We start from the raw sequence: 15,639 nt of genomic DNA, 5'->3' as shown, positions 1-15,639 counted from the left end.
AGGTAAAACCTCAGCTCATTTGTTCCCACAGTACAACTACAGAATCCTCTGTTATTCTAAAAATGCAGTCGGCTCTCCTATCCACAGCTCCATATCCATGGATTTAACCAATCAAAGATGGAAAATACTCCCCCCAAAACTTTGCATCTGTACTGACCACAAACACTTATTTTTCTTGTCATTATTCCCTAAACTGACAGGATAACAACTATTTATGTAGCATTTATATTGTATTAGGTTTTATAAGTAATCTAGAGATTATTTAAAACACACAAGAGGATTGCATAGGTTATATGCAAATGTCACACATTTTATACAAGGAACTTCAGCTCCTGCAGAGTTTGGTATCCACAGGGAGTCCTAGAACAAATCCTAGGAGGCTACTGAAGGACAATTCAAAATGTTTACAGCATACCTTTCATGTTGTTTTAAGGTTCGAAATGAAATTAGCAAGTCAATTCTGAAACACACAAAAAATGCATGAGAACTAGAAGGTTTTACCTAAAATACTATCATCTAAATAATTTTTCCTGTATTATCTTTGTGCCAACTTCTGGATCTGTGAACTGAGGGGCCAAAGCAATTAGACTTTCCCATGGCTGATTCTCCTGCCCCACATACCTACACCAGCGGATCCATTTCCAGGGTGATTTTCAACTCTCTATTCCTCATTTTTTGGTGCTATCCTCCATATACCACTACTCACAATTAAAAATAAAGAACTGATCACATTACCACTATTTCCCAAAGCCCACAGACAATCTGCATTGTTAACACTGGATGACTTTCACTACAAGAACCACACCCTGTACACAGAGAGATAGATAAAATGAGACAACATACAGCTGCGAAATGAGGCCATGCTTCTTTTTATTTCCTGACTTTATTAAATCTATTTGAACCTCAACATAAGAAAATAAAGTAAAATGGCTGATGCAGGTTAGATACCTGTGCATTCTCTAAACTTAACATTGGCTTCTAGAAGATTTCTTTAGAGTTCAGAGGGGGAAACATTGTAAATATCAAGGGGTAAGAATCATTATTTCAGGGGGCAGGAACCCTTGTGATTTAAATTAAGACCATGACTTTAAACTGACACTAGGTAGTTAAATAGCAATACTAACTCCAACTATTCTTTCCCCATCTCATAATATTTAATTATGAATTTTAAGGTTATAGCATGAATTTTTGGTTCTGCTGGTAAAATTCCTAGAGTTATATATTATTTCCATATTTATGCATATTCACTGCAGAACATGAGTCCTCTATCCTTTGGGCTTTTTCTTTTTCTTTCATTTGTTCTATTTCATTTATTTTTAGATGAATGTCATCCAGTTTTATATTTTTTCCAACTGAGATTCATGTATATATGATTGCTTGGTTGTGTTTATTTATTAATTTTTTATTTATTTACTTAAAAGGATCCATCCATTGCCTCAGTAGTTGAAGGAAGTTGGGTATCAAAATGCTAGGGACATACTTCCTTCCCTTTGAGTTTTGGAAACACTGATTCTCTGTCTTCTCACTGAGAGAAGTCAAGGCCAACATTACTTTTTAACCATGTGAATGATCTGCATTATTTGCATACACAATCATAAGATTCTTTATCTTGATGTTCAGCATCTTCATGAGAGTATGTTTTGATGTTTCATTTAAATTTTCCTTCTGGGGGCCAGCATTATAACACTGCAACTTAAACAGTTATTCCAAACACTGGCATCCCGTATCAGAATGCCTGTTACAGTCTCAGCTACTCTGCTTCTGATCCAGCTTCCTGCTAATGTGCCTGGGAAGGCAGCAAATGATGGCCTAAGTATTGGCCCCCCACCATCCATGTGAGAGACCAGAATGGAGTTTCTGGCTCTTGGCTTTCCCCTGGTCTAACCCTGGCTGTTGCCAACATTTGGGAAATGAACTAACTGATGGAATCTGTCTCTTTCTCTCTCTTTCTTGTTCTGTCTTTAAAACAAATAAACGAATCTTAAAATAAATAAATTTTACCTGGGACATGGTATGCATTTTTTATTTAGAATATAAATTCCAGGAGTTCAGTCAACATTTTCTATATTTTCAATACTCTGCTCTCAATGCCTAAAATGGCATCAGACAACAGCTAACCAGATAATGAAAGATTAATTTAAAAAAGTGTTTACTTTAGAAAAATTTTCTTCTAGTATATCCTTAGATATTTTAATATTTTATGTATCTTATTTTCTCAGGACACTCATTATGCATACATATAATGTCCCTAGTATGTCTTCCGTATTTCAACCATTATCATTTTCATCTTTGTACTTATGTTTAACATAAGCACATATGTACATCCTTGATGATACAGATATTCAGTTGTATTATTCTTTATGCATTGTTTTTGTTGTGGTTCTAAGAATATTTTTGAGTTTTCTTTCTTCTGCTTCTTTCCTAAGTGCTGCCACCTACCTCTTTAATTGCTTATTTACTCATTTTTTCTGGATACCTGACAGAACTAAAATTCCACACACCCCAAATCTAATTTATAATCTACACCAGCATATTAATCCTCCTCAAAGAACACCACCACTATCTAACCAATTTTATAAGATTGAAACCTCAGTTACTTTAGTTTAGCCTTCTATCACCAGCCATCCCAATCACCAAGTTAATGACCACTACAGTAAATCTTTCCTCTAAAACATGTTTTGATGCATCTGTTTCTTTCCATCTGTTCTGCCAACAAATAATCTTTACCACCAATATCTCTTGCCTGAAGGTAGGAAGCAGCCAGATGGCACAGATTCTTGAAGCACTATAGTAAGGAGTTTAAACTTCATTAAAATAAAAAAAATGGGGAAGCTCAGTGGCTAAGCATTTTAAATAGTTTATCTCATTCAATCCTCCCAAGCCTCTGAGGTAAGCAGGGGTAAATCCATTTAGCAATACATAAAGTAAGGATTTTCTCAGTGTCACAGAGCCAGCAAATGATGGAGCTAAGGTTCAAGCACAGTCCTGTTTGAATTCAGGGGCCAAGGATTTAACACAAGTACAACAATGTCTCCCATCTAGACAGAGGTATAAATAAAACTGTAAACACTAATGAAGGCTCCAAGATTCAGAAATAAGAAATGGAAGTCAGGGATGTACCTTTGATAAACAACAGTTTTTGAGGGGTAAGAAATAGATTCACTGAACTAAGCAGAGAAAAGATCAGCTTTCAGTATCATGGAGAAATGACCAGAGACAGAGAGAGATTTTCTATCTGCTGATTCACTCACCAAATTCCTGCAATATTTAGGGCTGAGCCAAATCAAAGCCAGGAGCCAAGAACCAGGAATTCCATCCATGTCTTCCATTAGGCTGCAGGAACACAAGCACTTCAGCTGCCCTCTGCCTTCCAGGATATGCATTAGCAGGAAGCTGAGTTCAAAATCAGAGCCAGGACTCCAGCCCAGGAAATTCTATAAGAGATACAGGCATTCCTAGCAGCATATTAACTGTTACACTATGTACCAGTTTTCTGCTTTGTGAATAATCTCAGTTAGGCTACATCTGCATATGCCTAATGAAGAAAATGTTTTTTCAGTTGAATTTCTTTAAGAAATTATCAGTTCATTTCTTTGCAGTAGATAAGATCAGTCATATCACATAAACAGCCCAATTTCATTGAAAAACATTTAAAACTACAAAGCAAGCTATGTTTTGATCCTGTATTTTTATGTCACAAGTTATAGACAGAATCCCAGTTAATACCTACAATAAGAATAATTAGCAAATTCATTCATTGGAGTTCCACTGGCACATCAGTGACCCATTCCAACAAAAATCAACCTTTATGAATGTCAGTGAGTCAGCTGAATTTCCTCACATATAATTAATTTTCACATACTTTCATTTTGTATGAGATAAAAATTCAATCATATCTAATTTCTCAATATGATAGTGTTTATGACTTTTAAAAGATAGTTTTACCAAAAATTATGACTCCTCACAATGTAATTATAAAGCAAAATGTAATTTTCAAAATATGCACATTAGTTTTCACTGCCACAAGCTTTAAATTGTTCTCATTCCAGAGTACACCCTATCAGGGATTCAAGACTGAGTCATTAAAAATAATCTCTGGAAACCAGTAGACATAGTTGCAATCTTGGTTCTACCATCTAGAAGCTATAGGACTTACACAAACTATGTAATTCTCCTAAGGTGAGTTTCTCATTTGTAAAATGCAGATCATAATGTTTGCCGCATATTATTGTGACATTTAGATGACTTAATGAATCTGAAGTTCTTAGCATAATACCTGGGAAATGGTAATATTTGTTTAAATATGAGCTTTTTTCTCTCCTCTTTCATAGTTATATAGTGAAATCAAAGGAAGGGGAGATAAAGATTATGGGTTAAATTTCAGTATGCAAGAATTTGAGATACCCTTAGGAACAATTCCTAGGGAGAAGTAAAGGAAGCAATTAGGTAGAGGAGAAGTTGAGCTATTAGTAGCTACCACAAAGACCTCAGCCAATTCTGCAGTGAGTTCTGGAACTGGGAGGGCCCATCAGAGTTTTCCCAAAATAAGACAACAGAATTAGGCCTTTATATTTCCACCAAAGTAGGCCCTGGGTGCACACCCCACCAAAGATGAGAAGTGACTTTGGTGAAAATGATACTCTAGTTATGGGCTATTCTTAGAGGAGGAATCAGATGAACCCCTTCAGCCACCAAAATTTCTAAAATTTTGGAATGGGTCCCATAGTCCTAAAGGGGGATTTAAAAAGTGCACCAACGCATCCATTACAGTTAAGTCAAATAAATTCTTCACTAGTGAATAAGTTATTACACGGTAAAGGACAATCCAGATCAAAAGAACATTTCAAATTATAGAAGACATACTAAAATAGTCTTAAATATATTTGAACATTTTAACAGGTAACCTCACTGAAGGTAGAAACGGGGTTTGTAATCTTAGTTTTCAAAATAGCGAGAGCGCAGATATCCAAATGTGGATCTCCTGTGATTTTTATCATGATTATTTCCTTGGTAAATCTGTTTTTAGAGATAGCATATTCAACCTTCAACTCAGTACAGGCAAAATTATTACAAACTCAGCCACACTAGAGACTATTTCAGTGAAGTTTCATTGTTTCCTCATTATAGATAGAGTACAAGTACTTCAGCTGCAATGATAAATGAAGAGAGAACATTTTATCCCTAGTTAGGAGAAAAGTTCCTGGTGAAGGTTATATTTTAGCAGTAGGAAAAGTAGAACTTGTAGAGGTGCAGCAGTTCTTAACATAGATGCAAATTGAGTGAATTTCAAAAATTCTGAGAGGGATAATCAGGCACATGGGAAAATGAGTCAGTTTGCCTCAGTGGCTATTTTGAGAAAGCCTGATTAAGAGATTTAAACTAAAAGTTTTGTTCTTGTGCCTAAGGTAATTAGAGTTTCCTACAGAAATGTAAAAAGTTTTATTATGGCACAAGCAGTGTTCAGAGAAAACACAGCATTCAATACCTGCTTAGGAGAGTGTGCTGGGACCGGGAACTGAGGAAGGTAAGGATAGAAACATTCCTTAGAAAAGGATGAACACATGGGCTCTGGATGCACTCTAAAGAAAAATCAAGACCTAATATAAGCAATAGTGTTATATATTCAAATTCAGTCTAACTGTGAAGGATAATAAATAATGAGAAGTCAAACATTTTTAACCTTTCTCTGAAAAAATGTAGTTGAGACTGAAACATTTCCAATTCAAAAGGGAAGTGAATCTGAGAGAAGAGATTAAAGGAAGAAGAAACAGCTCTCTTCTTGTTAGTTTTTGCCTAAATAAATGCATTTAGTTTAGCATTGACTGTAGAGTGGGGGAAAAGTAGGCGCCATAACTAGAGTGCAAATACTATTGAATCTGGCAGTTTGAAAGGATGCATGGAATCATAAATCATAAAACTTCACAATCAGGAGTGACTTTACACCCATTTAGACAAAAGGATTCTGAACTATTTTAATAGTAGAATCACTTTTTGCCAACTAAAAAATTTTTCAATAATTCTGATATCAAAAAAAAAGAATCACAACTGTCTTGTTTGATTCCAAAGTGCCATTCATCAGGTGCCACTTCCCACATTTGGTACAAAATTTAATAATTGCTGTTGCTTCAGTATTTTTATATACCAAAATTTGAGGAATTAAAAAGATCAACTAACTTATCTAAAGCCAAAAAAGCAAATACATCACAGAATCAAGAGTAGGACTCAAGTACTAAACACCTTCTACACAAGATGCCTTCTTAGAAAATGCTCCATATACACAAGATTTTACTGTATCAAAGGGAAAATATTAATGATAAATAATATAATTTTTAAAATATCTGTTAGTAAAACAGTCTAGAAATATTTTTATATTTTCTAATAACATTTAAATTTGTCTGAAAATGTATATCAAAATTTTCAAAATACCATTAACTGTGCAATTCCACTTTTAAAAATGTATCCTTTAAGTGTATACCTGATTATTTTTATAGAAATTCAAGCACAAAGATGCTCACTATATGCCATATGAAATAGCTAATGGCTAGGAATAGTTTGTGTGTAAGTAGGAGTATAAATTATAAAACTGTTACATCCTTAAAATCTAACACTATGCAAACATGATAAACATGAAGCTAGGGATGGGGGTTAGCCTAGTGATCAATCTGCCAATTAGGATACCTTTATCCCATATTTCATTGCCTGGGTTTGAGTCTCAACTTCACTCTCAATTGCAGCCTCCTTCTAATGTATACCCTGGGAGGCAGCAGGTGATAGCTCAAGTAATTGGATTGAATTTCTGGCTCCAAGTTTTGGTCTGACTCAATCCTGTCATGGGTGTCTGGGGAGTGACAGCGAATAAAAGATCTCACTCTAGCTCTCCTCCCTCCCAACCCCTGCCTTTCCTTTCCTCTCTCCCTCCCTCCTTAACAAAATATAAAAAGAAAAACAAATATGGAGCTATGTCTATGTAAATGGGTGTAGAAAGATTGCAGAATCTGTTATTGAAGATTTCTGCTTTTTGAAGTTTAATGGGCTAAATATTTGGGAGGGTCCACATGCTACCAAACAACTAGACCTATGTGAAACATTTTACACTGATGGGTTCCCAGGCACTCAGAGAAATCTCCAAGGGGAAGATTAATGAATGGCAAGCACACATAACCAGCAGGCTTACCCAAGGGATACATGTCATTATTGATGCCACAATCAGGAGATAAATGTCTTGACCAGCGGGTCAATGGCACAGATTCCAGAAGGGGCCAAAGTAAAACTACTTTGTCTTTGAGTAGCCCTTGGCTTCTCAGAGAAATACATGCAAATCATTCACGAAGTAAAGCATTTATAAATTCACCATATCTTCCTTACATTAAAAATAATTAAATATTATTTCACAACAATCACAAACATGATTTTTAGTAAATAATAAATAATGATGTTAGATTTGAATAAGAGTAGAAATTTTTATTTAAAAACTGGAGCACTGCTTTGGGAAAGTTGTACTCATCTTCTGTCCCTCCATAATTGAGTAAAGGGTAGGAAAATACTGTAGGCCCCCACTGCATCCAGTTAATCTTGGGGCTGTCTTACGTTATAGACTTACTTCTGCCCTCCCTCGGGATTCACATGTTGAAACACTAATCCACAGTGCCTCAGAATGTGGATTTACAGATGATGCCCCCAAAGAGGTGTCTAAGTTAAAATGAGGCCATTACTGTCCTTATAAAAAGAGGAAGTTAGACACACAGAGAAAGCCCGTGGCCATGGATAAGAGGAAAGGACATATGAGGATACAGCAAATATGCTGCCAAAGAGAAGAGCTTCAGGAGAAACCAAACCTGCAGCATCTTCATGACTTGCATCTTCCAAAACTGTGAGAAAATAATTCAGTTGTTTAAGGCACCCACCCAGTCTGTGGCATTTTGTTATGCATCCTTTGAAAACAAATACCCCCAAAAAAGATATGTTGAAATTCTAACTTCTGTGGATGTGACCTTAATTGGAAACTGAGTTTGAGCAGATGCAATCTAGTTCATATGAGACCACACAAGATTAGGGTAGGCACTAAATATAACCACAGGTGTCCTGGAAATCAGGCCACGTGAGGATATAGAATCACAAACAGGAGACTACCATGTGAAGATGGAGGCGGAGCCTGAAGTCCTTGATCTACAAGCCAAGGAAGGTCATGAATTGCTGGAAACACCAGAAGCTAGGAGAGCGGCATGCAATATATGCTCCCCTAGGGGATCCAAAAGGACACTACCAACAACACCTTCTTCTCCAACTTAAAGCCTCCAGAACTGTGAGAGGACAAATTTCTTCCATTCCCTGCCGCCAATTTGTGTTAATTTTTTATAGCAACCCTAGGAAACTAAGAGAGTTCCCTAGATCTGCAGGAGAAGTAGAATTACTGAGAACACTCCACAGTCAAGACCCAGAAACACAACACATGCCCATGACCGAGACTGAAACAGAACACAAGAAAGGACTCTGTCAGCCCCCACAACTAAGAAAGCAAGGACCAAGTAAAAAATAATAGCAGTTTACTGATGGTTTGCAATAGCATAGAGAAAGAACTCTGAGGCTCAATTTTGACAAAGAATGTCCAAAGATAGGAGCAGAGCAAGTACACTGAGAAAATTATTTCATCAAGTGAACCCTCACCCTAAGCACAAAGTAACACTAGAGGAACATAAAAATTTCAGGACATCAGTGAAATAATAGCAAGAAAAAAATAAACATAGCTCAACTTCTGAATAGATTGACTTGAGACCTCACAAGAGACACGCCCATTTACTAGCAATAATGCTAGAAACTTCAATCTCGAGTATCCTACACACTATGTACAGTTTTCAAAAAATGATACACATGAAGAAGATAAAAAAAAACAGAAAAACACAATATCAAGAGTAAAAATAATTAATAGCACAAGACTCAAATATAATATAATAGCACCAGATGTTAGAATTGCTAGACCAGGAATTTGATATAAATATGATTAAGTTTTAACAGCCCTAGTGGAAAAAGTAGACAATCTGCATGAACAGATGGAGGAGCTTCATCAGAGAGACAAAAATTGTAAGAAAAAAGATCTAATTAAAATAAAAAAGATAGCAACAGAGACGAAAAATGTCTTTGATAAGTCCATCACTAGACTGAAACTAGCTAAGGAAAGAACTGATGATCTTGAAGAAAAGCCAATAGAAATTACCCAAACTGAGCCCAGAAAAAGAAAGAACGGTGACAGGAGGGAAAGAACAGAATGTCTAAGAGTTTTTGTAAAATAAAAAAGATAGTCTAATGTAAATTGGAACAACAAAAAATGAAGGAAAGTGAGCAGAAGAAAAAACTGAAGAAATAATGACCGAGAAAAAAATTGACGAAAGACAGAAAACTCCAGATCTAAGGAGCTCAGTAAACACTGAGGAAAATAAATATCAAATTAAATCACAACCAAATTACCTAATATTCAAACTTGAAAATCAAAATAAGAAAAATTGAAGGAAGCCAGGGACAAAAGATGGGTTATACACAAAAGAACAAATATTTAAAAGTTACAAGAAATTCTCATCAGAAATTACACTAGCCAAAAGCAACAAAATAATATAGCTAAATTATTGAAGAAAAAATATATAATCCTAGAACTCTACCCACTTAAATGATTTTCCAAGACTGAAGAATAAATACAAACATTTTTGGATGAGTAAAGCTCAGAGTAATTACTACCAGAATATTTGCATTATAAGAAATATTGAGGAAGCTCTATGGTTAAAAGGAACATGACATGAAACAGCTTAGACCTACACACAAAAAAGAATGGAAATATCATTCATGAAAGTAAGTATTTTCCAGCTGTTCTAAAAGTAGTAGATTATCCAAATCAAAAAACAAAACTAGCATTTTATTGTGCTTTTGTAGCTTATATAGAAATAAAATTATAACAACATACCAAAGGAAAGGAGGGAGGAATTGGAAAATAACATTACACGGTTTACACTACATGTAAAGTGTATTACCACATTTTATGAACATGGAATATCATTAATTAAAGATGTAAACCCTGGGGGGCCGGCGCTGTGTCTCACTTGGTTAATCCTCCGCCTGCGGCACTGGCATCCCATTTGGGCGCTGGGTTCTAGTCCCGGTTGCTCCTCTTCAACTCCAGCTCTCTGCTGTGGCCCGGGAGGGCAGTGGAGGATGGCCCAAGTGCTTGGGCTCTGCACCCACATGGGAGACCAGAAAGAAGCACTGGCTCCTGGCTTCGGATCAGCGCAGCACCGGCTGTGGCGGCCATTTGGGGAGTGAACCAACGAAGGGAATACCTTTCTCTCTCTCTCTCACCGTCTATAACTCTACCTGTCAAATAAAATAAATAAATAGATTTTTTTAAAAAGATGTAAACCCTAAGTAAACTACAAAAATCTTTTAAGTAAAAATAGTCACCAGTACTAGTAAGTAAAATGGAATCATCATAAAAACAAAACTCAAAAGAAGAAAAAAGTGACAAGGGGACAAATAAAAAATAACACAAGGTGGCAGAGGAGTCCAAAGTCAATAATTGTACAGATTGCCAAAAAGATTGAAAGGCTAAGACTGCCAGAATAATTTAAAAAGCAGCACCCATTATGTCTATAAGAAACATTAAATTTAAATACATACATAGATGAAAAAATTAAAAACTGAGAGTATATACATCACGCAAACTCTGAATTTAAGAAGCTGTAGTAGCCATCTACATAAGTAACAGACAAAAGCAGGTTTCAGGAAAACAATAATTATTGTCAAGATAAAGAGGAAGAACTCATGAAGATAAGAATTCTAAATGTATATGCATGTAGTAAAGAGCACTAACAGATGTGAAGCAAAAACTGACAGAACAAAGGGAAACAGAAAAAAACAAATTGTTGTTGGAAACTTTAACATTCTTCTCTCAATAATTAATAAAACACTGGACATAAATTCAGTAAGAATATAGACTTGAACAACAATCAAACCATTTAACCTAACATTTTTTGCAACATTCTATCCAATAATGACAGGTTGCATAATTTTTTCAAGTACATCTGAAATATTCACTAAGATAGATCATATTCTAGGTCATAAAATAAACAATACAAATTTCAAGTAATTTACATCATACAAAGTATGTTTTCAAGCCATAATGGAATTAAGCTAGACATCAATGACAAAAAACAAAACCCTGGGAAATCCTAAAATATTTTAATAAAAACAACACATTTCTAAATAACACAAAAATAAAACAGAAAGCCACAAAATATTAGAAAATATTTTAATTGAGAGAAAGGGGCAAAAAACAACCTGTCAAAAGATATGAGATGCAGCTCATTTATTACTTAAAAGAAATAAATACATAATAATTATAGCAAATGTATAGCATCAAAATGCTTATGATGGAAAATAAGTTTCAACTAAGACTATCTTAAGACACAAGAAAAACAATAAATGATACCCAATGCAAAACTGTAAGAGCAGAAATCAACTAATCTGACAATAGGGAAAATATAGAAAAAAATCAAAGAAATTATAACTGTTCATTTTGAGGGAAAAGGTAATATCCTATTTAAACTGACCAACAAAAGGAGAGAAGACACAAATTATAAATATGAGGGTACTTCAAAATGTTTGTGGGAAAATGAGATTAAAATATAATTATCAGTGTAAAATTTTTTTTAATTTGTAGTTTTTTTCATACTATTCATTTTCCACAAACTTTTTCAAGATTGGCATATTAAGAATTCAAAACAAGAGACATAAATACAAATACTAAAGACATTGAAAGATAGTAATAACAATATTAACAATTCTATGCCCAGAAATTAGACAATTTATATATAACAGACAATTTCCTTAAAAGAGACAAACTACACAAGCTCAGTCAAGTAACCACAAATAACTTGAATAACTCTGTGCCTATTAATTAAGCTGTATTCCTAGATTAATTTTCCAAAAAGGAACACTTCAGACCCAGCTGGCTATACCAGCAAATTCTCCTAAACATTTAAGAAAGAAACAACACAAAATTGACAAAGTCTTCCAGGATAGAAGGGGAAAAAAAAAAGACAATAGTTTACAAATCATTGTGTGAAGCCAAAACCAGAGAAGGGCAACCCGAGGGAAAGGAGATAAAACTATAGACCATATCTCTTATGAATTCAGTAAAAAATCCTGAACAAAATACCAGTAAATTAAATAAAGCAATATCTATAGATACTACTACATCATGCCCAAGTTTCAGTTTATGAAAGAATACTGGCTTGTTCAACTTTTGAAAAGCAATCAATGTATTTACTACATCAATTAAATAAAGAAGAAAATACATCATCTCAACAGATGCAGAAAAACTTAACAAAAGTCAACAATGATTCACAATTTTGAAAAGCTTTTAGCTGACTAAAATATGAAGGTCACTTTCACAACCTGATAAAGGGCATGTTAAAAAAAAAAAAAAAGCACCCTGCAGCTAACAATACACCTATTAATGATGAAAGAGTGAATGTTCCCGTACTAAGATCAGAACAAGGCAAGGATATTATCTTTTCTATTTATCATCATACAAAGTGTCTAAGTCAGTACAATAAGGTAATTATAAAAAAATAAAAGGAACAGTATTTGAAAAAGAAGAAATAGAACTATCTTCATAATGGGTAACAAGATTGTATAGATTCCTTTTTTTAAATCTTAAAATATTTTGTAAAAGTTCACAGAATTATTGAGTTAATAAAGGTTTCAAATATAGTCTATATAAAAAATCAATAATATTTCTAGGGGCAGGTGTTTGGCACACCAGTTACAGCTTGGGATACCTGCAACACATACAGGGGAGCCTGGGTTCAAGTACTGGCTGGGCTTACCATTCTAGCTCTCTACTAATACATACACTAGAAGCTAGCAGGTGATGGCTCAAATACTTGGCTCCATACCAGCCAGATGGGAGCCTTAGATGGAGTCCTAGGCTTCTGGCTTTCGCCTGGGCCAGCCCAGCTATTATAGACATTTGAGGACTGAACCAACAGAGGGAAGTTCTTTCTGTCTATCTCTCTTTCTCATGTGTGTGTATGCAGGAGTCTGTCTGCCTTTCAAATAAATGAAAATAAATAACTATTGCTTTTAAAAAATAGTACTTCTACCTACTAGCAATGAAAAATTGGAGTTGAAATTTCAAATGTTTCATTATAATAGCACTAGAACAATTACTTAGAATTAACTATAACAAACATGTATAAAATCTGTATGCTGAAAACTAAATAATGTTAATTTTAAAATCAAAAATATATAAACAAATGAAGATATAAGAATTTTTTTTGAAATGATGGTATGGTTAAGATGACTTTTGTTTCCAGGCTGATTTATAGATTCAACACAATTTGAACCCATATGCCAGTGAATTTTTAATAGAAAAAGATAAGCTAATCCTGAGGTATTTTTGTAAAGATCAAAGAATTAGGTAGCCAAAGTAATTTTTAAATAAATTACCTTGATTTCAAAAATTATTTAACACTACAGTTTTCAAAACAATATACTATTAGCAAAAGAATAGAAAGATAAATCAATTAAAAAACAGAATCAGATAACATCACACCAATATATTTACTTGATTTTCAACAAAGATGCAAAGGTAACTCAATTGAGACAAAAATAGTTTCTTCAAGAAATTGTGCTGAAACAATTAGCTACCCATGTACAAAATTATATGAATGTCAGTCCATATTTCACATAATATGATAAAAGGAACTGGAAATGAATCACTCTATTATAAACTAGAAGACCTTTAGAAGAAAGCATAGGAGAAAATGGGGCTTTGGGTTAGACCAAAAAAAAAAAATCTTACATACTGAAAGCAAGATCCATGAAAGAAAAATTAAAAATTACATGTTAACAAAACTAAGAACTGCTGCTCCTTCAAAGACAGTGCAAAAGGGATGCAAAGGTAATTCATATACCAGAAGAAAATACTTGCTAACCACATTTCTAATAAAGTATTTGTATCTGTGCATAAAAATCTTCAAATTCCTAACAGGGATCACTTTTCAGTTAAAATTTAAATACCTAAAAATAATTGTGTGTTAATTACAGAGTTCAACCAACGGTACTAGAACAAAAAAAAAAAAAATACTAAAATGGATAAAGTATTACGTTGTACATCAACCGTCAGGACAAGAGCTGATCAAGTCACTGTTTAGGAATTTGGAAAACATTATACTGAGTGAAATAAGCCAATCCCAAAGGGACAAATACCACTTGTTCTCCCTGATAGGTGACAACTAACTGAGCACCAAAAAGGAAACCTGTTAAAGTGAAATGAACACCATGAGAAACGGTGACTTGATCAGTCCTCACCCTGACTGTTGATGAGCAACTTGATATGTTATCCTTCTTAGTATATATTTTTTGTTTGTTCTACTTAATACTTTTGGTTGAATACTGTAATCAATACACAATTCTTCTTAAGTGCTGAAACTTAACTGAAAAGTGATCACTGTTAAATATAAGAGAGGGAATACGAGAGGGAAGAGATGTGCAATTCGGGACATGCTCAAGCTGACTTACCTCAAACGGTAGAGTTAGAAACATACCAGGGGATTCCAATTCAATCCCATCAAGGTGGCATTTACCAATGCCATCTCACTAGTCCCGGTGATCAATTTCTGTTCACAATTGATCATAATGATAGGACTAAGAACCAAAGGGATCACATAAACAAGAATAGTGTCTGCAAATACTAGCTGATAGAGTGAAAAAGGGAGAGAATGATCCAACATGGGAAGTGAGATACACAGCAGACCCATAGAATGGCAGATGTCCTAAACAGCACTCTGGCCTCAGAATCAGCCCTTAAGGCATGTGGATCCGGCTGAAATGCCCATGAGAGTATTTCAGGGGTGGAAAGCCAAGACACTCTGGGGGAAAAAAAAAACCCTAAATGAAAGATCTCCACGAGTGAGATCCCAGTGGAAAGAATGGGTCATCAAAGAAGGAGGTACCTTTCTCTGAAGGGAGGAGAGAACTTCCACTTTGACCATGGCCTTGTCTAAATATGATCAGAGTCAGTGAACTCAGGGGGCTTCCATAGCCTTGGCAGCTCATGACAAGAGCCTATGTTTATTACTGATGCCATAAACAAGAGTGTCAATTGGTAAAGTCAACAACAGGAGTCACTGTGCACTTACTCCTCATGTAGGATCTTTGTCCTTAGTGTGCTGTACATTGAGATTTAATGCTATAACTAGTACTCAAACAGTATTTTTCACTTCATGTTTCTGTGTGTGAGCAAACTGTTGAAATCTTTACTTAATGTATGCTAAACTGATCTTCTGTATATAAAGAGAAACTTGATGTGAATGGAAGGGGAGAGGGAGTAGGAAAGGGGAGGGTTGTGGGTGGGAAAGACGTTATGGGGAGAAGCCATTGTAATCCATATTCTGTACTTTGGAAATTTATATTCATTAAATAAAAGTTTAAAAAAAATCTTCAAATTCAATAAGAAAATAAGTAACCCATTAAAAATAATGGGCACGACGCCAGCCTGTGGCATAATGCATAAGGTTTCCACCTGCAATGCCAGCATCCCACATGGACACCAGTTGGAGTCCCGGTTGCTCCACTTCCCATCCAGCTCTC

General features: G+C 34.9%; 1 long non-coding RNA gene across 17 annotated transcripts in view; it reads right to left on the bottom strand.

Annotated features, from left to right (window-relative positions):
• The window catches only part of LOC103346257 (uncharacterized), a 1,098,305-nt gene that overhangs the window by 954,646 nt on the left and 128,020 nt on the right, over positions 1 to 15,639 (bottom strand). For 10 of the 17 annotated variants that reach the window (XR_011380320.1, XR_011380304.1, XR_011380303.1 and 7 more), the window contains one exon: positions 416 to 460. The exons of 1 other annotated variant lie outside the window; for it this stretch is intronic. This is a non-coding gene — a long non-coding RNA (uncharacterized lncRNA). Of the gene's footprint in view, positions 1 to 415; positions 461 to 3,251; positions 3,435 to 15,639 lie in introns of all 17 variants that reach the window. 6 more of the 17 variants (XR_007923860.2, XR_007923875.2, XR_007923861.2 and 3 more) reach the window with 2 other exon arrangements.

This window comes from Oryctolagus cuniculus, chromosome 1 (assembly GCF_964237555.1).
Source record: "Oryctolagus cuniculus chromosome 1, mOryCun1.1, whole genome shotgun sequence".
Taxonomy (NCBI): Eukaryota; Metazoa; Chordata; class Mammalia; order Lagomorpha; family Leporidae; genus Oryctolagus; species Oryctolagus cuniculus.
Note: the sequence above shows the minus strand (reverse complement) of the source record. Positions and strands in the feature narration are given on the sequence as shown.